The 25000-nt window shown below is 44.7% G+C and overlaps 2 long non-coding RNA genes across 2 annotated transcripts; one reads left to right on the top strand and one right to left on the bottom strand.

Annotated features, from left to right (window-relative positions):
- Positions 1-5543: 5543 nt before the first annotated feature.
- LOC135095209 (uncharacterized) lies at positions 5544-16915 on the bottom strand. The gene is made up of 2 exons (XR_010264130.1): positions 16787-16915; positions 5544-6388 (listed from the first exon to the last, which is right to left on the bottom strand). It is a non-coding gene; the product is annotated as an uncharacterized LOC135095209 (long non-coding RNA).
- On the top strand, positions 13822-15252 carry LOC135095307 (uncharacterized). Its single transcript, XR_010264242.1, has 3 exons — positions 13822-14006; positions 14867-15005; positions 15102-15252. It is a non-coding gene; the product is annotated as an uncharacterized LOC135095307 (long non-coding RNA).
- Positions 16916-25000: the final 8085 nt, after the last annotated feature.

The raw sequence follows: 25000 nt of genomic DNA on the forward strand, positions 1-25000 counted from the left end.
GGACATGGGGAGACAAGGTGAGGAGGTTAGCCTTCGGAGGGGACGGGGAGACTAGTTTGACAAGAGACGGACGTGGGGAGATGGGGAGATCAGACTAGTGGGGAGATGGGGAGACTGTGTTCGGCTTTAGTATAATTGGGGAGTTTAATTATGGGTGTCATATATTTTTGGGGAGGTTAATTGAGGCAGGGGAAGGGGAGGGTAGTGTGGGGAGTTTGTTAAGAAAAGTGTTTGTTTGTGTTGTTGGGGAGACTACCTGAGAGGATTATGTCAGAGTGGGGAGCTTACTGAGCAGGGGAACACTGGGGAGAATACACACACTGCAATTCAATACATCGTTACATTATACAATAAATAAATAAATAAATAAATAAATGGGTAGATAATTTGTTTGGGGAGAGAGAGAGAGAGAGAGAGAGAGAGAGAGAGAGAGAGAGAGAGAGAGAGAGAGAGAGAGAGAGAGAGAGAGAGAGAGAGAGAGAGAGAGAGAGAGAGAGAGGTACAAATAACAGCGCTGTACTGATGATGACGATGATTATGATAAGAATGAGAAGAATTACAACATAATTATGATAATGAAAGAAAATTCTCTCTCTCTCTCTCTCTCTCTCTCTCTCTCTCTCTCTCTCTCTCTCTCTCTCTCTCTCTCATAAAAGATGGCATTATTTTCTCTCTCTTTCCTTGTTGTCCTCCTCCTCCTCCTCCTCCTCCTGCTCCTCCTGCTCCTCCTCCTCCTCGTCCTCCTCCTACTCCGACTGAACAGTCCGAGGTCAGCTCCCTGAGTTCTGTGGCAGGGCTCGTAGGACACGTTATAAGCGTCTATGCCTGCCTGCTGGACGCTTACACCACATCACGCCACCATGTCACCTACTACTTGTACTAGTAGTACCAGTAGTAGTAGTACTAGTAGTAGTGGTAGTAGTAGTAGTAGTAGTAGTAGTAGTAGTGGTGGTAGTAGTAGTAGTAGTAGTAGTAGTAGTAGTAGTAGTAGTAGTAGTAGTAGTAGTAGTGGTGGTGGTAGTAGTAGTAGTAGTTTTAGTAGTAGTGGTAGTGGTAGTAGTAGTTATTATCTTTGCCTTCACTCTCCCCTCTCCCCTCTATCTTTCACATCCGTTGCTACCCTTTTTAAGCTCCCCTTTCTCTCTCTCTCTCTCTCTCTCTCTCTCTCTCTCTCTCTCTCTCTCTCTCTCTCTCTCTCTCTCTCTCTCTCTCTATATATATATATATATATATATATATATATATATATATATATATATATATATATATATATATAATATATTGACTGGAAAGATCAAATTCTCTGAGAGAGAGAGAGAGAGAGAGAGAGAGAGAGAGAGAGAGAGAGAGAGAGAGAGAGAGAGAGAGAGAGAGAGAGAGAGAGAGAGAGAGAGTTAAAAAGGTTTGCAAAAATAACGTAATAGAAGCTCCATCTCTTTCATTGTTCGCTGAGAGGAGGAGGAGGAGGAGGAGGAGGAGGAGGAGGAGGAGGAGGAGGAGGAGCAGGAGGAGCAGGAGGAGAAGGAGGAGGAGGAGCAGGAGGAGGAGGAGGAGAAGGAGGAGGAGAGGAGGAAGAGGAGGAGGTAGAAGTACTAGTTATATATTGAGTTAGAGTGGACAACATGACACACACACACACACACACACACACACACACACACACACACACACACACACACACACACACACACACACACACACACACACAGGTGCGTTAATCTCCCTAACGCTGATTATTTCACGCCGTGTCCGGTGTTGTGTATGTCAAGCCGCGCGCACGCACGCACGCACGCACGCACACACACACACACACACACACACACACACACACACACACACACACACACACACACACATTATTATTATTATTTACAACAAAAAATAATACTTATTTATATATAATTACCAATTCATAATAATAATAATAATAATAATAATAACAATAATAATAATAATAATAATAATAATAATAACAGTCTCTCTCTCTCTCTCTCTCTCTCTCTCTCTCTCTCTCTCTCTCTCTCTCTCTCTCTCTCTCTCTCTCTCTCTCTCTCTCTCTCTCTCTCTCTCTAGTGGCCTCATCATTATGGAGTTGTTTTTGTGCGTGTCATAAATCTATTAACAGTGGTGTTCCTCAGGGTTCTGTCCTGTCACCCACTCTCTTCTTATTATTCATTAATGATCTTTTAAACCAAACTTCTTGTCCTATCCACTCCTATGCTGATGATACCACCCTGCACTTTTCCACGTCTTTTCATAGACGTCCAACCCTTCAGGAGGTAAACATATCACGCAGGGAAGCCACAGAACGCCTGACTTCTGATCTTTCTAAAATTTGTGATTGGGGCAGAGCAAACTTGGTATTGTTCAATGCCTCAAAAACTCAATTCCTCCATCTATCAACTCGACACAATCTTCCAGACAACTATCCCCTCTTCTTCAATGACACTCAACTGTCCCCCTCTTCTACACTGAACATCCTCGGTCTGTCCTTTACTTATAATCTGAACTGGAAACTTCACATCTCATCTCTAGCTAAAACAGCTTCTATGAAGTTAGGTGTTCTGAGACGTCTCCGCCAGTTTTTCTCACCCCCCCCCCGCTGCTAACTCTGTACAAGGGCCTTATCCGTCCATGTATGGAGTATGCTTCACATGTCTGGGGGGGTTCTACTCATACTGCTCTTCTAGACAGGGTGGAATCAAAAGCTTTTCGTCTCATCAACTCCTCTCCTCTAACTGAGTGTCTTCAGCCTCTCTCTCACCGCCGCAATGTTGCATATCTAGCTGTCTTCTACCGCTATTTTCATGCCAACTGCTCTTCTGATCTTGCTAACTGCATGCCTCCCCTCCTCCCGCGGCCTCGCTGCACAAGACTCTTCTTTCTCTCACCCCTATTCTGTCCACCTCTCTAACGCAAGAGTTAACCAGTATTCTCAATCATTCATCCCTTTCTCTGGTAAACTCTGGAATTCCCTGCCTGCTTCTGTATTTCCACCTTCCTATGACTTGAATTCCTTCAAGAGGGAGGTTTCAACACATTTATTCAGCAATTTTTGACCACTGCTTTGACCCTTTTATGGGACTGCCATTTCAGTGGGCATTTTTTTTTTTATTAGATTTTTGTTGCCCTTGGCCAGTGTCACTCATACATAAAAAAAAAAAAAATGTTGAGAGGTGGGAGAGGGGAGAGGGGAGGAGGGGGGATGAGGGGAGGGGACACAAAGGGAGCATTATCTTAGTCTTGTACACTTTCTTCTTCCCTTTCCTCTCCTTCTGGCATTTTATTTGCCAGCACACACACACACACACACACACACACACACACAGGAGCATTACCACCACCATAACTACCATTATAAATACTACTTCTACTACCACTCTCTCTCTCTCTCTCACACACACACACACACACACACACCACTTAACCTAACACAACCCTTCCCTTCCCCACACCACACACCTGTCCTACACACCTGCACATACCTGCACTGAGGAACACACAACACCGCGCCTGCTCGCACGCTCGCCTTCCAACCGCTACTACCACCACCAGCACCACCACCAGTCCATCCTCACCCAGGGAGTTGCCAGCGCTCAGCAGACCCACAAGTTCCCTCCCCTCTCACCCACCAAGGCCACCTGTCCAGGCAGGAGTGGGATCAACAAGACGATCATCTGGAAACTCCTGACGACTTGAAGGAGGCGGAGGTGAGGGTGGTGTAAAGCCTGGGAAGGAGGAGGTCCCTACCCGCCCAGACAGCTGCTGCCGTGCCATCTCCCTTCTGCAAGTCCCGGGAAAGATCTTTGAGAGCATCGTCACGAGCAGACTCCGGAGCCACCTGGATGGAAACAAGCTCCACAAGGCCGCGGGGCAGTATGGATTCAGGACACAACCAGGACGAACACTGCTAAAAGTTCACAGTCGTCCCCTCGCCACCAGAACCCCAGACCCTCTCCTGGTTGAGGGCGAGCCAGTGGAATTCTCCCCAGGTGGCTGGCTGGCTCCCTACTCGGCCTACGAATATCCACCAGGGGACACACTACACACATCACAGCAAGAGTGGCGCAGCAGCAGCAGGCCCGATCCACTCTGGCCACTCTCTACCGATTCAGGGGGGCCCTGGACGAGGGAATCAAGCTCCGCCTTGTGAAGAAGACACTGGTGATCCCGGTACTGCGATATACCCACTCACGCCTTGACAGAAGAAGAGCCATAAGCAGACTCCAGAAGGTGCAGAATGCTGCGCCTCGCTGGTGTATAATAATAATAATAATAATAACACTGGCCGCCGCCGCTCACACACACACACGACAACTGAAGGTCTCCGTCACCAAGCGCCCGCCCCTCCCCTACTTCCTGCCTGCCCTCCCCGAGAGGCTCCATGCCATGATGGCTGTGGCGGCGGTCTGGCAACGCCTCCAGGAAGAGGGAGATGAACAGTACCAAAAATTACAAACACTAAACAGGGAGGCGCCACCAGCGAGCCAGCATGCCTGCTTCCCCACCAGGAGTCTCTTCACTATAGAGAGGCGCGGCGCTCCTCCTCCTCCTCCTCCTCCCTCCTCCACCTCCATGTAAGAGTAAACAACATGTAAAATACTTGTAAATTAAACTTAATTACAGACGTAAATAAACAATACTAAATCCACCACCACTACAACACAATGTAAAATAAATCAAGAAATAGCAAAAATTGAATGTTATCAAAATGTTAATATTTAAGGCGCAAACTTCTAGCACAAACGTGTACAGCAATGGTAATTGCCAAAATAAACACCTAATGACCGCCAATACATGTTAACAATGGCTCACTGCTCCGCCCACTCACTTCTACTACTACTTCTACTACTTACAATTTACTCTACACTAAAATTGTATGCAACTTTATCAAATAAACTCAAACTCAACACTCACGCAAACCCTCCCTCCACCCCCCCACCCCCCACCCCCCACCCACACCACTGCCTTCACTTTTCCCATCTCTCTCTCTCTCTCTCTCTCTCTCTCTCTCTCTCTCTCTCTCTCTAATCTGAGAAATAATAATTGCTTCCGCTTTACGGTGATATACTGAGTGTAGTAGTAGTAGTAATAGTAGCAGTAGTAGTAGTGGTAGTAGTAGTAGTAGCAGTACCACCACTAAACACACAAACACGCACACACACAAACGAGAGAGAGAGAGAGAGAGAGAGAGAGAGAGAGAGAGAGAGAGAGAGAGAGAGAGAGAGAGAGAGAAAAGAAAAATCAAATAAACAAACAAACAAACAAACAAACAAACAAACACACACACACACACACACACACACACACACACAGATAGGAAAAAGAGAGAGAAAAAGGAGATTTCTACTACTACTACCACTAATACTATTACTATTACTACTACTACTATACTACTATCAGCGAAATAGTTTTTTTTTTGGTAACTTTCACGGCTCCTTGTAGGCTGATAGTCCGAGAGCCACCTGATAGTCAGAATAGTCAGCGCACGTGAACATGTAAGACTATCGCCAGCAGTAAAGGGTTTGAGAAAAACTATGATAGTAATAATACACATTTTCTTTTTAACGCAACCATAGAAAACGCAAGATACATCCTCAATATTTCAAGGGTAACAAAGGTAAAATGTCCAGGCTCACTAATCAGGGTAAGGCTGCGGCAGGTAACGATGCAAACTTGAATAAAAAATACGTTTGAGAAATAGACAGGAGGGAAGTGGTTCTCAGATAGAGTGGTGGATGAACAGGTGGACTCCGTAATGTGGCTGTGGGTGCTGAGTCACTAGGGAGCTTTAAAAGATTAGACAGAATGGTGTGCCTTATATAGGGAGTGCCACGTGAAGGTCTGAGGGCGAGTGGAAACACCGCTGTGCCCCGCCACACTGCCAGCTACCTACATCCTGCCAGTGACGTCTGTGCTTGTCCTGCACAACAGGGAGAATTCCACCTGGGAACCCTCCCAAGCCCTGTGTACCGGGGACTCCGTGGTGGTGGTGGTGGTGTTGGTGTTGTTGAGTCCCGCCCAGGCATCTTTTCTCTCCACTGTATTTCTCTTTTCGCCCTTAGTGTCCTCCTCACTGGTGAAGGTGAACCCCGCGGGCAGTGCCTCAAGGGGGGCCCTTAGAAGGGCAGCTGCCTTAATTAAGCCAGTGAGGAAGGTTCCAGCAAAAACGTTGGATAGGGTCAGGTCGTACCTCATGCAGGGCAGTTGCGTGGGCTTTTAGAGGCTGCTGGACTGCTGAACTGAGGTACATAGGTAGGCTCCTTCCATTTTTCTGTCCTTTAGTTGTGTTGTGTGTCGGGCCTCGGCCCCTTGTAGGTTATATTATTGTATTGACATGTAACAAGGATGGCACGAGTGAAGATCAAAACGCACAATGCCAACGAACCTAGAAGAAAGACAACTCTCCTGAAAATACTCAGCAACACTGACATATACCCAACCAACATCATTCCAACTCAACATGGATATGTTGTTGTTGTTGTTGTTGTTGTTGTTGTTGTCATCTCTTCACACGAACAACAAGAGAAAATATTTCAAGACCCTATCAAGAATGAATTTCAACAACAACATGAATTCACCCCAGTGACCCCGCCAGAATTGAAGGCTAAGAGGACTGTCACAGATAGCCTTCAATGTAAACTCACACATACACGCAAACTCTGAGGAAGACGCCACCAGTGAGCTGTATGTGCCCACAACACCTACCTACCTGGAAAACAAAATTGACAATGTATATTCAAATTCCCAGACTCTAAGACGATCAAAATAACATTCACACACTGAACATGGACTCAAACTCTTTTCCATGAAGATCCCTCACTACCAGACCCAGCAAGAGAAGTTTTGCCACATACAAACATGCTTCAGATGCTATATATATCAGGTCGAGTCCCACATCACTAAGGATTGCCCAAAGAACTAACACCACAAAACATGTTCACAGTGGCCGAGGAAGGCCACACTTGCAAGAACTGTAGCAAAGAGAGCAAAAATGGCATCAATTGCAGAGAAAATCACAGAACTCTGTCAATGAAATGCAGATATAACAGGAAAGAAGCAATTAAGAAGAAAGGAGAAGAAGAGAAGGGAAAAGTAACCTACTTCCAAGTAGCGAAAACCAACACCAAGTCAACTATGAACACCACCACCTTCACACAGATCAGCAAAGATGAACACCTCAACATTTATTCTTGTATGATTCACGCTCATCTGATGAACGTGACTGAACCCGGCAGTTATGCAAATGAACTGATCGCTACTTTGAAAGCAAACAGCCTGCCACAAATCAACCTACCAAACACCCCCAACTCCACCTAACTCCACCTCGCTATTCTTGCTGACGGCGGAAAACTGCTTGACACGATGACACAAGACCCATCTACCGATACACACAAAGAACACCAAATTACAACAACAACAACAACAACAACAACAACAACAACAACAACAACAAACTGACAAACAAAAGACACAACAAAACACAAAGAAAGAACTACACTGCAAAGACACACAACTTGAAGCAATATCCACAGACAACTTAGCCAGCGAGTCACACCAATACAAGACGGGACCTACACATTCACATACAATGAACAGCAAATTACTTCATCTAATAGAAAATGGGGAAATTAAAATGCATCACTACTTTATTATACTACACCACAGTATATTTAGGAAAAGAAGATCAGGACAAATAAAAGAAAGATCACCATCACACACACACACACACACACACACACACACACACACACACACACACACAACATGGCCCTTCGTATCCTAACAATAATACAACACAATTTACTACACTGGTTTAATAGAAGGATTTCACTGTCTAACACACACAGAATCATTGACCCTGATGTAATATTTATAAACGGTCACTTCAAACGAAAACACACCAATTAAAATCCCAGGATACAACCTACACACAAAAATTACAATATAAATTTCTTGATGTTTTTTTTTTTTATCTGATTTAATTGCAATAGAAGTCATGTGACCACAACTGGCAAAATTATTATATCCACACTATATCAACACCCTTGAAGAAACTATATATCAAATTCCTGACTTCACCAAACCATTGAGACGCAACAGGCCAGTGTACATGTTACCCCATCTCAGTGCAAACCACCCCACTTTGCGATACACTCACACCACTTTGCGATACACTCACAGCAACACGATAGGAAGACAGCCCAACACACTCATACACAACAGGCTCATTCAACACACACGGCCACAATTTCCTACACATTACACACGCAGAAGAGGCACAACACCTGACATACTATTAACAAACCACACCACTTTGCGATACACTCACACCAACACGATAGGAAGACAGCCCAACACACTCATACACAACAGGCTCATTCAACACACACGGCCACAATTTCCTACACATTACACACGCAGAAGAGGGACAACACCTGACATACTATTAACCACAGAACGTACCACAACACATACAACAGCAGGACCCCTCACCACCACCGACCACATACCAGTTATATTTACGATGTCTACCGCACCCCATATTAATACCATCACCTACCACACCACATTACAGTAAAGCAACCTGGCAAACATTCAAAACACACGTCACCAACACACTAACAGTAACACACTAGACAATGAAACACTTGAACTATAAACACTGCAACTGACATCTGGCATCAAGCAATACAGAACGCAACACACCAATCAATCTCAATTTTTACTATATAAATGCCTTCTATCACATTTTTTATTCATTTATTTATTTTTTAGGTGTTGTGTGTTTAGGTTAGGTTTGTTATAGTATCCCAACTTCACTATTATAAATGTCTACCGTCACACAAACATAATGACGCAGGAAAACCTCTCACAACACTCTTCACTGAATTGCAAACGTATAAAAGTGTTCATGGCTGGACTTTTAACAATTACAGATATTATAAACAAATAAATAAAGTCTCCAGTACCTACAAATATTGACCGGTAATAGAAAAAAAGAACCTCACTACATATTAAACAAAAACAACATCAAATTAGACACAAACGTGATAAGGAAAGAGTACATAGGGAATATTGGAGAGAAATATTTAATGGATTGCTTAGTGACGAAGATAACAACATTAATGAAGTAGTACTACAAAACATCCGAGATAATATACAAAGAACAATCCCCTATACTAATTGTAACACAGGCACACTCAGCACACACCCCACACACATGATGGTAAAAGCCGAAGAAGTTAGAAACATAATTAAGTGTTGACAGTACCAGCCCAGGGTGAAAGTGAACCTAACCATCCTATCACACCTGGCACACATCCTATCACACCTGGCACACATCCTATCACACCTGGCACACATCCTATCACACCTGGCACACATCCTATCACACCTGGCACACATCCTATCACACCTGGCACACATCCTATCACACCTGGCACACATCCTATCACACCTGGCACACATCCTATCACACCTGGCACACATCCTATCACACCTGGCACACATCCTATCACACCTGGCACACATCCTATCACACCTGGCACACATCCTATCACACCTGGCACACATCCTATCACACCTGGCACACATCCTATCACACCTGGCACACATCCTATCACACCTGGCACACATCCTATCACACCTGGCACACATCCTATCACACCTGGCACACATCCTATCACACCTGGCACACATCCTATCACACCTGGCACACATCCTATCACACCTGGCACACATCCTATCACACCTGGCACACATCCTATCACACCTGGCACACATCCTATCACACCTGGCACACATCCTATCACACCTGGCACACATCCTATCACACCTGGCACACATCCTATCACACCTGGCACACATCCTATCACACCTGGCACACATCCTATCACACCTGGCACACATCCTATCACACCTGGCACACATCCTATCACACCTGGCACACATCCTATCACACCTGGCACACATCCTATCACACCTGGCACACATCCTATCACACCTGGCACACATCCTATCACACCTGGCACACATCCTATCACACCTGGCACACATCCTATCACACCTGGCACACATCCTATCACACCTGGCACACATCCTATCACACCTGGCACACATCCTATCACACCTGGCACACATCCTATCACACCTGGCACACATCCTATCACACCTGGCACACATCCTATCACACCTGGCACACATCCTATCGCAATAGCAGGGGCACCACACATGCATTAGCAATCATCACTGTGCAAATAGCGCAATACGAATCAGATCAAGTTTGGCATCATGGGTTTAAACACAAATTACTTCAGTTGCATCTACCAATAACTATCGAAAAAGTTTGATGTGATTTCCTAACAGACCGCACAGCATCCATTAAAATAAATCACCATACCGGACCAAGATTTAACCTGAAATGCGGAGTACCACAAGGTAGTGTCCTGTCACCAACACTCTTCACAATTTCCACCAATGATATACAACACCCTCAACAAAACCTCGACATCAGTTTCGCAGACGATATAACACAAGTGATTGGCTGCCCAGGGAGATCTAGGAACATGCTAAACATCAAAACTGACCGAGCAATAAAGGCAGTTAATGAATATGAAAAAAAAAATGCAAAATAAAAAAAAACGTTCATAAATTCACACCTCTCCATCTCGCAGCCAAACGAGATGAGGAAGAAATAGAATTAAAACATAAGGGCAAATGCTTAGGATTAACCATAACCACGTCTGGCTATTACAAGCACATTCACCAACGTAAAAACAACAGCAGACTCAGCACTAAATAAATGATACAAGCTATACAATATGCCAGAAAACAATGAAATACACTTACTTAAAACACTAATCCTTCCCATTCTTGATCATCCACCTATCCCAATACACACTATGAGTAGAAGCCAAAGACCAAAAACTTCACAAAATACGAAATAAAGCCTTAAGAACCAGAACAACACCTCTCTTTATCAAGTTACTAATTAAACTCCTAATTGAAAATATTTGAACCACCATAGAGCCTAAATAAGTAGGCTGTTACAAAGATACCAGTTTATTTATCGGCCACAGCAGTGAAGCCTAGCCTACGTGTTTTCTCATCAAGTTAGCAGTACGGTTATCAAGTTACTAAATAAACTCCTAATTGAAAATATTTGAACCACCATAGAGCCTAAATAAGTAGGCTGTTACAAAGATACCAATTTATTTATGGACTACAGCAGTGAAGCCTAGCCTACGTGTTTTCTCATCAAGTTAGCAGTACGGTTATCAAGTTACTAAATAAACTCCTAATTGAAAATATTTGAACCACCATAGAGCCTAAATAAGTAGGCTGTTACAAAGATACCAATTTATTTATGGACTACAGCAGTGAAGCCTAGCCTACGTGTTTTCTCATCAAGTTAGCAGTACGGTTATGAAGTCAGTCAGGAATACCAACAGGGTGCAGGATGTCACTCAACCTGATCTGCACGTTGATGTTTCATGCTTGTGCTGTGGTGATGCTAATGAGGTGTTGTGTGTGTGTGTGTCTGTGTGTGTGTGTGTGTACGCAACGACCGCTGCGCAGGATTGGCTGTGTCACGGATGGCTGGAGGAAAATAAGAGTTTTTATTATGATTTATTATTATTTTGATAACTTTGAACACACTGATCGTATTCAACCTTCTTCCAGTTTAAATTTTCGTCAGTAATAACTCCTAAGAATTTAGTAGAAGAAACACTAATTAGGTGACAGCCTCCATAAAACAATTTGAAATTACTGACAACAAAACGTCTTTCAAACAATATGAAATTAGTTTTATTAATTTTTACGGCTCATTTATTTGCTGTTACCGATCTGAATATGTTACGCAATTCTTGATTCAATTTTGTATTTAAGTTACACAAATCATTATCTGTTAGGCTCGTATCACCGAAAAGAACGCCATTTATCACATCACTAACATTACAAATAACATTCATGTATTATCACAAACAGTAAAGGGCCTATTATAAAACCTTGTGGCACACCTTGAATAATTTTTTTTTCTATTTGACATTAATTGTTACAAAATACCTGACAGAAAACTAGCAAACAATTTTAGCGGGTAATCTTATAATTCCAATGTTTTATATCTTTACTTATATCAAAAACACCTTGAGGAGTGTGTGTGTGTGTGTGTGCGTGTGCGTGTGTGTGTGTGTGTGTGTGTGTGTGTGTGTGTGTGTGTGTGTGTGTGTGTGTGCAGGTGACGCCAGCTGTTCATGCAAGGGTAGAGACACACCTATCACCTCACTAACAGGTATCAGGTGTGGAGAGACAGGTACCAGGTGTGGAGAGACAGGTACCAGGTGTGGAGAGACAGGCCTGCCACCACCACCACCACCACCACCACCACCACCACCACCACACACTGCTGCACCTCGTCCGCCACAATGACAGACACACATCAAGGCTCTCCCCTCTCCCCTCTCCCCTCTCCCCCTCCCCTTGTGCCCTCCAACACCCGGGGTCACCAGCAGCACCGCACCTCTCGCTTTCCATAAACTGCCGCACTAAATTTAGCCGGTCACTTCACGCAGACTGGTGTGACCCCCCCTCCGCTCCTAGCCCCTCACCAGCCCCCTCCCCCAGACACGGCGACCTCTCCCCCCGGACACACCACAGCCACCTTGACCACCACCCGCGCCACAACCAGCACAGCCATCTGCAGCCCCCGGCCCTTCTTCAGCCCTCCAGCGCTCCCTCAAGGCCATAGTCCTTCCCCTATCAGGATTACCGCACGCCCCACCCACGCCGTCACACCAGTAGGCTACAGCAGGGGCCAGCAAAGGACACAGGACAGACTCCAACACAGCACCACGCCACGCAACGACACAGAGATCGCCAGTGGGTGAGGAGACGCATCCTTCAGCCCGGCGTGAGTGAAGCTTCTGTGCCTCACGTCCGCTCATGGTGACCTTTGACCTCTGATATATTAATGACCATCACAGATACACTAAGAGAGAGAGAGAGAGAGAGAGAGAGAGAGAGAGAGAGCGAGGCGGTACACTGTTAAAGGTAGAATATTAATTTGTCTTTGTTTTCGTTATTAAAGTAAGCAAAATTATTCTTGGAGTCTTGTCAGCAGTCAGGGGTACCAATGCTGTCTCTCTCTCTCTCTCTCTCTCTCTCTCTCTCTCTGTCGTGTGCTGTGTTGACAGTCAGAGGGGCAGGACAGCCAAGCGGAGTGTAAGGCGCCACCACACACTACAGGTCGTTCAATCATTCCTCTCCTTGTCTAACAATTAAAGTGAGGCGCAACAAGTTAGTAGGCCTACGCGTGGCACTCCCTGTGTGAAATAGGCCTGCAAATTTCCACCTGTTCTGTGTAATCACCCTGTCTAGTCTCTCAAAGCTCCCTAAGTCTGTTCACAACCAGTTCTTTCGCATTTCTTTCGTAAACAATTTTTTTCAAGCTTCGATTTTTTTACCTCTTGTTCTGTCCTGAATGAACAACAACAACAACAACAACAACAACAACAACAACAACAACAAGAGGAAACATTCTTTACATGCTAATAATGAAAATGATAACAACAGCAACAACAGCAATAACAACAACAATAATAATAATAATAATAGTGGTAGTAGTAGTAGTGATAATAGTAATAAAAATAATAATAATAATAATAATAATAATAATAATAATAATAATAACAAAAGCATTTTCTTTCTAATTATGCAAAACAATTCAATAAATAAACAACAAAATAAAAATGCGAAATAAATAAAAACATTGATTTTTTTTATATAAACGCTCACTCTTCGTCCCTCTCCCTCTCTCTTTCCCTCTCCCTCTCTCTTTCCCCAAGACCAAGATCAAGATTCCCCTCTCCCTCTCTCCCTCCCTCCTCTTTTCATCAATTTTCTCTCTCTCCCTCTCCCTCTCTCTCCCTTAGTGCCGTGTCTTTCTCTCCAGGAGGCAGCAGACGTCTCTCCCGTCTCTCCTTCCCTCCCTCCCTTTCCTCCAGGTGAGAGAGATTTCCCTCCTTTTCTCCTAAATAAGGGAGGAATTCTATGTCAGTCCGCCATATTGGATTTTTATCGATTGGAGATTCACTGGTGACAAGAAAATGAAATGGATTATTATAATTATGAGTGATTTATTTGTAATTAATATGTAATTATGCTGTGAAAAATTAGTGTGTTGTTTTGTGATGTTAGTATTGCGACTTTTTTTGTTTTGTGTGTTTGTCTTCATGCTAAACATTACCCTTATTATTAACAATATTCTTTATTCATCTCTCATTATTATCAAACTATGCCCACCAAAACAATTATTAACATTATTCTTACTGCCATCATCATCATCATCATTATATTATTATTATTATTATTATTATTATTATTATTATTATTACTATTATTATTACTATTATTATTATTGTCATTATCAATATTATCATTATTCTTATTGTCATTATCAATATTATCATTATGATAATTACAATAATTATGACAATAATTATAATTGTTACAACATTTTTACCGTTGTTATTTCATTGCTATCATTTCGTCTATTTATATATATATATATATATATATATATATATATATATATATATATATATATATATATATATATATATATATATATATATATATATATATATATATATAAGATATTAATAACTATGAAAATGCACAAGATGTAGTAATCAAAATACTACTACTATTATTACTACTACTACTACTACTACTACTACTACTACTACTACTATTATTATTATTATTATTATTATTATTATTACTATTATTATCATTATTATTATTACTATTAATATTATCATTACAACAACAACAACAACAACAACAACAACATTCTTTCTAGCATGGACAAGCCGGTACGGTTGGCATCCCTGGCTATGGTGGCACTTGTGGTGGTGGCAGCCCTGACTACGATGGCGATGGTGGTTGAGAGTGCCTCGGTGCGAGAACGTAAACCCACAAACCACTCCAATAACACTTCAGTAAGTCACTACAACCCCAATCCTTGCACCACCACTACTACCACCACTACAACAACTACTGGTACTATTAGTAACACTGCCGCTGTTGTGTTTCAGGTCATTGCAGTGCCTTCAGATCTACTGGTGCGCCTAGTGGAGGTGACACAATCCCTTCATAACTTGCTGCCGCGCCGGAGTGTAAGCGACGGAAACATTGACGCGACCCAAGAGACCGCTGGGCTAAAAGGTATTGTGATCTATTTCTATTATTAGCACTGTTATTTTCTGTCTCGCATCACACTGACAAATAAAAATAATAATAAAAAAAGCAAATTTAAGTAATGAATAATAAAGAAATAAAGAAATCAGCCGGGAAAATTGTAAATATTAGTAGTTATTATAGCTGTTGTTCTTTTACTACTACTACTACTACTACTACTACTACTACTACTACTACAGGTGCGTCCGGTGAGGAGAGGATTCTTACACTTGCACTGACACAACACGCGCTGCTGCAACACAGAATGGAGGAACTTCTGACGCAGACTGGAAGGTGTCAAGCCCAGGTGAGATAGTAGTAGTAGTAGTAGTAGTAGTAGTAGTAGTAGTAGTAGTAGTAGTAGAGAAGGGGAAGCGGTGTTGTATTGAATAAATTTAACATCCTTTTATTAAACACAGGTGGAGGCGCTGCGGGAGGACAAGGAGGAGCTGAAAAGGGAAATTCAAACCACGAAGGAACGAATGACGACAAAAGATAAAGATTTAGGCTCGTCGACACACGAATTTCCCGCCAAAAGTGACCACGGTTGCAAATGTAAACAAACTGACTCCGACGCACCCAAAAGGACTGCAATGCTCTCTACCACTGCTACTATCGATACTACTACTGCAATAACTGTCCTCACTGCTCCGCCTGGTCCTCCTGAGTCTACTACTATCACTAATGGCAGGAATAGTAGCACTGGGAGGATAGTAGACCGTGTTTCTGGTGGAGCGGTGACTGAGACTACTTCTATTACTATTATTCCGACTACTACTGCTGCTACTACTATTGCTACTACTACTACTGAGAGTGTGGTTGTGCTTGGATCTGGTGTAAGGTAAGTACTATTTGTGATACTACTACTACTACTACTACAATTCTCTTCTTCATCCTCTTCTTCTTCCTGTTGCTCATAATAATAATAATAATAATAATAATAATAATAATAATGATAATAATTTCTTTGCTATCCGATCACCACCACCACCACCACCACCACCACCACCACCACCACCACCATCAGAGTGAAGGAATGCGCGGGGCACCAGCTGGCAGGAGCAAGAGAAAGCGGAGTGTATGAAATTTATCCTTCAGAGTAAGTGTACCAATATGGCTGCCAATCACAAAGACGATTCCTCTTATTTAAGCTTTTAACGCCCATAACTTCCTTCCTAACCGACAGATGCCGCCCAGTCAAGGTGTGGTGTGACCTGGAGACGGCAGGAGGCGGATGGACAGTCTTCCTTAACCGTCAGGAGACAGAGAAAACGGGAAAAAGACAGGAAAATTTTACAAGAGATTGGAAAGATTACAGTCTCGGATTTGGCGATGTTAACGGGGAATATTGGCTTGGTACGTCATGTAGTAGTAGTAGTAGTAGTAGTAGTAGTAGTAGTAGTAGTAGTAATGTAATGATAATAATAATAATAGCAAATCTATGAATGTATTTAATAAGCTCTCTCTCTCTCTCTCTCTCTCTCTCTCTCTCTCTCTCTCTCTCTCTCTCTCTCTCAGGTAACGAAATATTGCACAGGCTCACCTCCAGGGAGCCTCACATACTGAGAGTGGATGCAGAAGACTTTGAAAATAGTCGACGATTTGGCCAGTGGCATAGATTTCAAGTCGAGGATGAGAAGCAGGGGTGAGTACTGACGCCACTTGTCCGCCATGTTCGTAAGCCTTTCCCTGATTTCCAGAGAGAGAGAGAGAGAGAGAGAGAGAGAGAGAGAGAGAGAGAGAGAGAGAGAGAGAGAGAGAGAGAGAGAGAGAGAGAGAAAAGTAACAAATTATGGTGTAGAATATTATTATTAGTATTAGTATTAGTATTATTATTATTGTTACTACTACTGCTACTACTACTACTACTACTATTTCAGGTACAGACTACTGGCCGTGATGTACGATACAAATAGTGCACTAGGAGATGGACTATTGTGGCACAGCGGCATGCAATTCTCAACTACCGACAGAGATAATGATAAGCATAAAGGTAACTCACCTGACCTGACCTCACCTGACCTGACCTCACCTGACCTGACCTAACCTAACCTAACCTAACCTGACTTAACGTAACCTAACCTAACCTAACCTAACCTAACCTAACCTAACCCCTCTTCCCTCTATCTTTCACATCCGCTGCTACCCTTTTTTTAAGCTCCCCTCCTCTCTCTCTCTCTCTCTCTCTCTTTATATATATATATATATATATATATATATATATATATATATATATATATATATATATATATATATATATATATATATATATATATATATATATTGACTTGAAAGATCAAATTCTCTGAGAGAGAGAGAGAGAGAGAGAGAGAGAGAGAGAGAGAGAGAGAGAGAGAGAGAGAGAGAGAGAGAGAGAGTTAAAAAGGTTTGCAAAAATAACGTAATAGAAGCTCCATCTCTTTCATTGTTCGCTGACAGGAGGAGGAGGAGGAGGAGGAGGAGAGGAGAAGGAGGAGGAGGAGGAGCAGGAGGAGGAGAGGAGGAGGAGGAGGAGGTAGAAGTACTAGTTATATATTGAGTTAGAGTGGACAACATGACACACACACACACACACACACACACACACACACACACACACAGGAGCATTACCACCACCATAACTACCATTATAAATAATACTTCTACTACCACCCTCTCTCTCTCACACACACACACACACACACACACACACACACACACACACACACCCCACCTAACCTAACACAACCCTTCCCTTCCCCACACCACACACCTGTCCTACACACCTGCACATACCTGCACTGAGGAACACACAACACCGCGCCTGCTCGCACGCTCGCCTTCCAACCGCTACTACCACCACCACCACCACCACCACCACCAGTCCATCCTCACCCAGGGAGTTGCCAGCGCTCAGCAGACCCACAAGTTCCCTCCCCTCTCACCCACCAAGGCCACCTGTCCAGGCAGGAGTGGGATCAACAAGACGACCATCTGGAAACTCCTGACGACTTGAAGGAGGCGGAGGTGAGGGTGGTGTAAAGCCTGGGAAGGAGGAGGTCCCTACCCGCCCAGACAGCTGCTGCCGTGCCATCTCCCTTCTGCAAGTCCCGGGAAAGATCTTTGAGAGCAGATGCGGATGAGCCCGGTGGCGGAGGAGTGCCAGAGCGCTCGCCAGCAAGCATGAGCCGCCAGGGTGCGTGCACCCGAGGCCGCTCGTGGACTGGTCGCCGAGCGGCCCCAGACTGGCGCCGGACTGGCCGCCGATTGCTTCCAGACCGGTTGTCTGCGACTGGCCAGGCTAGCCGTGGCGTGACTCGGCCACAAGACTACTCGCAGTGAGAGGCAAGAAAAGTGGAGGTTAATGTGCGCTGCGGTGAGCTGCTCTGCTCCCTCCCATTCAGCACCAGGAGAGCGGGCTACGCACGAGGCGACCATTGCAGTGTGTGTGTGTGTGTGTGTGTGTGTGTGTGTCATGCTAACCTGACTCGATATAATGAACCTCCCAGAGGCTGAGCCCTGCTGCCTGCGGCCGCCAGTGCATCCTTCTTTCCTTCTTTTCGTCCGTCTCTCTCTGTTTACCTGGAATGGCTCACCAGTTTTCTCTGCACATTTTCTGCTTTATTAATCTTAACTACGCTCTGTTGGGTTAGATTATTTTCTTCCTACATTTATTACTTGTGTAGCTTCCCTTACAGCGCATTACACGACTGTACACCTAGCTACAAGTGAACACCGGAACACTGCAGCCCTCAAGCAGGCTGCAAGGCACGCCACACGCCCCTGACCTGCGGCAGTGGTCGGTGCTTCTCACACTTCCCTCAGTGACGGCACCCCTCACTTACGTCACCCTTTCAGCGGCAGCCCGCCTCCTCAATTCAGTGTTTGGCTACAGTCGTGCTTGTCTGAATTAGTTGGATAGGTTAATTAGAACAATGATCCACACTTGTGCCGGAATGAAGCAGCAGCACACAGCCAAACACACAGTGCACGTATCATTGTCATCATCAATACTGCCGTGGTACTCGTGGCTGCAACTGATGCCCCGTCCACCCTTTACCTGCATTTGCACGTGCAATGCACGCGTTGAGCAGCTGGCGCATCGGCAGCAGGCTGCTTCCCTTGTCCCTGAAACCGTCGCCCTTGGCTGCTGATCACTGGGAGTGAGAAGCCCGCCAGGTAGGCCTGCCAGGTAAGAACACCGGTGTTTTCCTTCACCACTCCCTTTGCTCAGTACGGCGTGGTAAGCAGGTGCCGTCGTGCACACACTGGTGATGCTGCTCAAATAACATCACCGTTTTCATTTGAGAGCTGCGTCACCTTGGGTCACCTTGGGTCACCGTGGGTCACCTTGGGTTAGGTTAGGTTCAGACTCGTTCAGTTCATTAAGTTCACCGCTGGTTCCTTCACTGCGCAAGTCACCACTTGAAAAAGCGTCACACTTCGTCCACAAACAAAACACTCGCAGTCTACAAGGTTATTTCCATATCTCTCACATTTCTACACACACACACACACACACACACACACGGTACACTCACCCTGCAGAAGGCGTGGCAGGTTGCCGGGCAGGAGTGGTCCTGTGTTGCCTCGTCTTGGTGAGTGAGCGCCGCCGCGGGCCAGGCCAAGGCCCAGCTGCAAGATGGCGGGCAGGGCTCACGGCTTGCCTAGCGTGACGCACGAGCCGCGGCCACCACCACCACCACCACCACCACCATCACAGCCAACACACCCACCATCACCACCGCCACCACCACAGGCGACACACCCATCACCAGCACCACCACCACCATACACTCCTCAGCAGCACCTTCACGTGCCGCCTGCGTCACGTCACGTCACGTCCCCACGCCGCCCTGCCCGCTGCCTCACCGCCGCCACAGAACTGCTGCAGCACTTCACCGCCCTGCACCACCACGTCCATCCCTCACCGCCGCGCCGGTCACCACCACACGCCACTCCCGTGTCACGCACCGTGTTGTGTTACACGTGGGGACACGTGTAACACAACACCAGAGGTTCACACACCGCCGCACCGTCCACACCAACAGGCGGGCGCTGCAGCTTGCCGCGGCACACTGAGCCTGGCGTGTGCGAACTGACTGCGCCGTGACGGTGCGGCGGGCCTTCAAAACCTTCTCCTCCTGCACGATTACCTAATGAACTGAAGCCTCACTTTCTATTGCGGTGAGGTCGACTGAGTATTTGTGAGGTAATGACGGGTAGCGGGAACAGAATGACGGCCCGTCAAGCACCCTTTGATTACAGGGGCTTCCACCGGCCCACCGCGGTCACAGTCGCCTCTCCACACCCGTGGCGGAGGCTCACGAGCACTGCGCGTGCGCGCGGGCACTGCACATTCAGTGATTCAATCATTCACAGCATCTTTAGTCAGTATAACTGAGTGCATTTTAGTTATGTGAGTAGATTACAGCACAGATTTTGGTGGCCTGGTGTTACAGCTGATGTGAAGAAGTAGCCAGCAGCACGTGATCGCTACCACAACAAGGCTGGTGTTGGTTCCAGAAGACGTCACCGGCCCTGCACTCTGCACCCACCCCTCCCCCCCACAAAACCATGGAAATAAGTTGGCAAAGACGTGTCCACGCTTGACGCCATCACAGGAGGGCTGTGTCTGCGTGGCGATCATGGAGGACTACTTCACCAAACGGACTGAATGAAGCACAACCGCTGAAGGACAAGACTGCCAGAAGTGTAGCTGTCTTCATCTGTGAGACCGTATGTCGCCATGGCGTGCCAGCAGCTGTCCAGATCACTGAGCAGGGTCGACAGTTGTGAACAATGTGTCGAGGCAGCTGCGTGGTCTGGGTGTGGAGCAGCAGCGGATCACCAGTGGATGGCATCCCAAGCCAACGGTTCAGCTGAGCGAAGCAGCCGGACAGTCCAGGCATCCCTGCCGGAGGTTTGAGTGGGGGTGAAGGCTCGATGGGCGGGGGATCTGCCTGGTGTGGTGTTTGCTTTCATCACAAGCAAGAAGAAATGAAGAGGGTTTTGTGCCTTTAATTTGATGCATGGTCGCCCTGCCGTGCTGCTACCTGTTGAAGTCCAGCCAGGCTATTCGGTGTGTAGACGCCTCAGTGAAGCATCTGATTGTGACTTGGATGCATCCTCCCTTCAGGAGCAGCTGCAGTGTGTTGCTGACCTTGAATCAGCAACACAAGTCTCACTTGGAAAATAATATAGGGCAGAAGGACAGGGAAGGAAGGACACGTGAGCAACAACCGTATCAACGCTCATGCTGTGTGGGCAGCGGATGCAGAGATTGGTGGTGCAGCTTGCCTGCTCAACACGCCCATTGTGATCCATACGGAGGAGGACAAGAGGGTGCAAGAAGCTGGCTGTCATATGACTCACTGTGTGTGGCTCCCCAGTTAGGTAGCACTGCTGCCAACTAACCGCCAGGAACATCTTATTTGTGTTCTTAGTGTGTGTGTGTGTGTGTGTGTGTGTGTGTGTCTCAAAGGATTCTGAACAACAGGAATTTGCGATGTGTTTGTATGAGGAGCAATGACATGTGATCTGTCAGATGCTTTTGTCTTTGCAATAAAATAGTCAAACTGCATCCCAGTCAATCTTTTAAATCCCAGAGGACTTCCCTTCATGGAGAGTCTCTCTCTTCAGCTCATAATCAGCAGAGAAGTTATGTTCTGGTGCTTATAACCTGTCACTTTTCCTAACATGCGCATGAGGATAAAACAATGCCTTATCAAATGAGGATAAAACAATGGTATCAAACCTTTTCATGTAATGAAGGCAATCAACTTAGCAGTTATTGTTTTGTGACTTTCTTTGTAAGAAAAAAATGAGGGAATGTTCTGAAGGTGGAGGGGATGAAGAGAGGCAGGTGAGGGGGAGTGACTTCCAGCCAGGCTCATACCGCTCTGGTGAGGCACTTGAAGGGAGTGGCCTGGACCTGCTGCTGCACGGATCCAGGAACGCTGCAGGACCTACACTGATTTCAAAATGAAGAGTTACGTCAACTTACAAAGGGAAGTGTCGTGACAATGTCGGGGTATAAATTTAAACTCAGGTTCACATCACTCAAGAGAATCAAATTATTTCATCATTTAATCCCAGCGGACTCTCTGTCATGGAGATCTCAATAAACTTGCAGTCAACAAAGGCGTTTCGTATCATACAAGGTCACTTCTCACGTCTGCATGAAAACAGAATGCGTTGTCGTATACGACTTTTTCATACAGTGAGGCAGTCAACTTCGGATATCTTGTTTTGTTTATAGCGGGAAAAGAGAACCTAAAGGGAGAAATCTGAACCTGGAGGGAGCACTGGAGGTTCAGATCACTGCCCAGCTTGGAATATCACCGTACAGTGACTTTACCCTTGGCGCGGATCACTCAATTACGAGGCGAGACTGAAGCCGTTAAATTTACATTGTTTAGAGAGACGTAGGTTAAGAGGGGACCTGATGGAAGTCTTTAAGTGGTATAAGGGTAACAACAAGGGAGACGTAAGCAAAATTCTCAGGATGAGTAACCAGGACAGAACAAGAAATAACGGGTTCATGCTTGAAGAAATTGGTTCTCAAACAGAGTGGCAGATGAGTGGAACGGACTCAGCAATCAGCAGGCTGTTAGTGGCGAGTCTTAGGGAGCTTTGAGAGAAGATTAGACGGGGTGATGGATGGGGAGGACAGCTGGAAATAGGCAGGTATATTTCACACAGGGACTGCCACGTGTAGGCCTACTGGCTTGTTGCACCTCACCTGACTTGTCTTGTTAGGTTAACGAGACTTGACACAAGGTTCAAAGGTTTACATTCCTGCCACTCATCACCAATCGCTTCTTTCCTTACTCTCTCCTTATCAAACAGTCTGCTTTACTTATTCTTCTTCTTCTTCTTCTTCTTCTTCTTCTTCTTCTTCTTGTCATTGTTATTGTTATTGTTATTTATCCTGCTTTTTTTTTTCTTTTTTTTAGTATTTTGTTGTTAATATGTTTCTCTCTTTCTTCATCATCTCTTCCTCCTCCTCCTCCTCCTCCTCCTCCTCCTCCTCCTCCTCCTCTCTTTGTTCTTGTTGTTCTTCCTCCTCTTTCTTTTTTCCTTTTATTCATATTTCTCTCTTTCTTCCTCCTCCTCCTCCTCCTCCTCCTCCTCCTCTTCCTCCTCCTCCTCCTCTCTTTGTTCTTGTTGTTCTTCCATCTCTTTCTTTTTTTCCTTTTATTCATATTTCTCTCTTTCTTCCTTCTTCTTGTAATTATTATTTTTTGTAACCTTCTCTGTAATAAATAAACAAACAAATAAATAAATAAATAAATATAAATATATCCGTGGTGATTTAATCCTGTTATTTATCTTTTGTTAGCTTTGTTGTTGTTGTTGTTGTTGTTGTTGTTGTTGTTTCATTTGTCAGTTTTGTTTACTTATTTATTTATTGTTTGGCTTCCCATGTCATGAAATATTGTGTTCAATTATGGTATTACTTGTATTCATCTTTATTTTATTAATTATTGGTGAGGAGGAAAATGAGGAGGAGGAGGAGTAACAGGAGGAGGAGGAGGAGGAGGAGGAAAAGGAGGAGTAAGAGGAGGAGGAGGAAGAGGAGGAGAATACAAAGGAATACAAAGGAAAGCCAAACAGCAACAGACTTTTTGGTCCTTGCAAGGCTGTTTGGTAACTACTTCTAACTAGCTACAGGGAAGAGAGACAGGACAGCACAGCAGAAGGCTCCTCCCCACCCACCACTCCCTCCACCCAGCGCTGCCATGGAAATAGTTTCACTCCACCTCCACTGGAGAGAGAGTTTCACTTTTCCCATCTCTCTCTCTCCCTCTCTCTCTCTCTCTCTCTCTCTCTGTCTCTCTCTCTCTCTCTCTTTCTCTCTCTCTCTCTCTCTCTCTCTCTCCCTCTCTCTCTCTAATCTGAGAAATAATTGTTTCCGCTTTACTGTGATATACTGAGTGTAGTAGTAGTAGTAGTAGTAGTAGTAGTAGTAGTAGTAGTAGTAGTAGTAGTAGTAGTAGTAGTAGAAGGCTGCGTTTACACCAAGCGAATGGAATCGATTCAATTGATGGAGAATCATTTGACTCGAGTCATTTTGAATCGGTATAGTTCCAACCGACTGAATCTGATTAACACATCATTCAGTAGCAAGGCAGCCTTCGAGGAGTATGGACGTCTTTGCTGTTGCAGAAATAGCATTGTTGCTGTGGCTGAGAAAGCGTAGACGGAGGCGGAGGCAACGAATATGGCTGCATCCAATCAATTCTAGAAGAGTTGAATTTGGGAGCTTTGGACATTTGTTCCCAGATTTGGTCAATAATCCGGAGAAGTTTTATGACTTCTTTAGGATGACCACAGAACAATTGAAGATGTTGGTTGAGTTGATGGGACCCTCCATCAAGAAGCAGAATATACCAATTACCGTCTTGCAATTCCACCTGAAGAAAGACGGGCCATTTTCCTAACCTAACTGTATTATTTAAAACAATTCCACTAATAGATTGATCGAGTGTTTAAGGTAGCTGTAAATTATTTAAAAAATATAGACATGCTTTATGTCTGGTTATGGATATAATATTGCTACAGAAATGGATGCAAGGGTAGGTTTAACAGTTTATATTTACCTCTTAGGCTTCTGTTACAGTACAAATTACATGTATTGCGCTGATCTATAGAGGGAATTGCTGTACTAGGCAATATTATTCTGCATATTAAAAAAATGACAACAGAAAGCATTATGGATATGGTTTTATATTTTTATTTGGCAACTGTAGGGTGTACTGTCTACTTTTTAAAT

This window comes from Scylla paramamosain, chromosome 48, assembly GCF_035594125.1.
Source record: "Scylla paramamosain isolate STU-SP2022 chromosome 48, ASM3559412v1, whole genome shotgun sequence".
Classification (NCBI taxonomy): domain Eukaryota; kingdom Metazoa; phylum Arthropoda; class Malacostraca; order Decapoda; family Portunidae; genus Scylla; species Scylla paramamosain.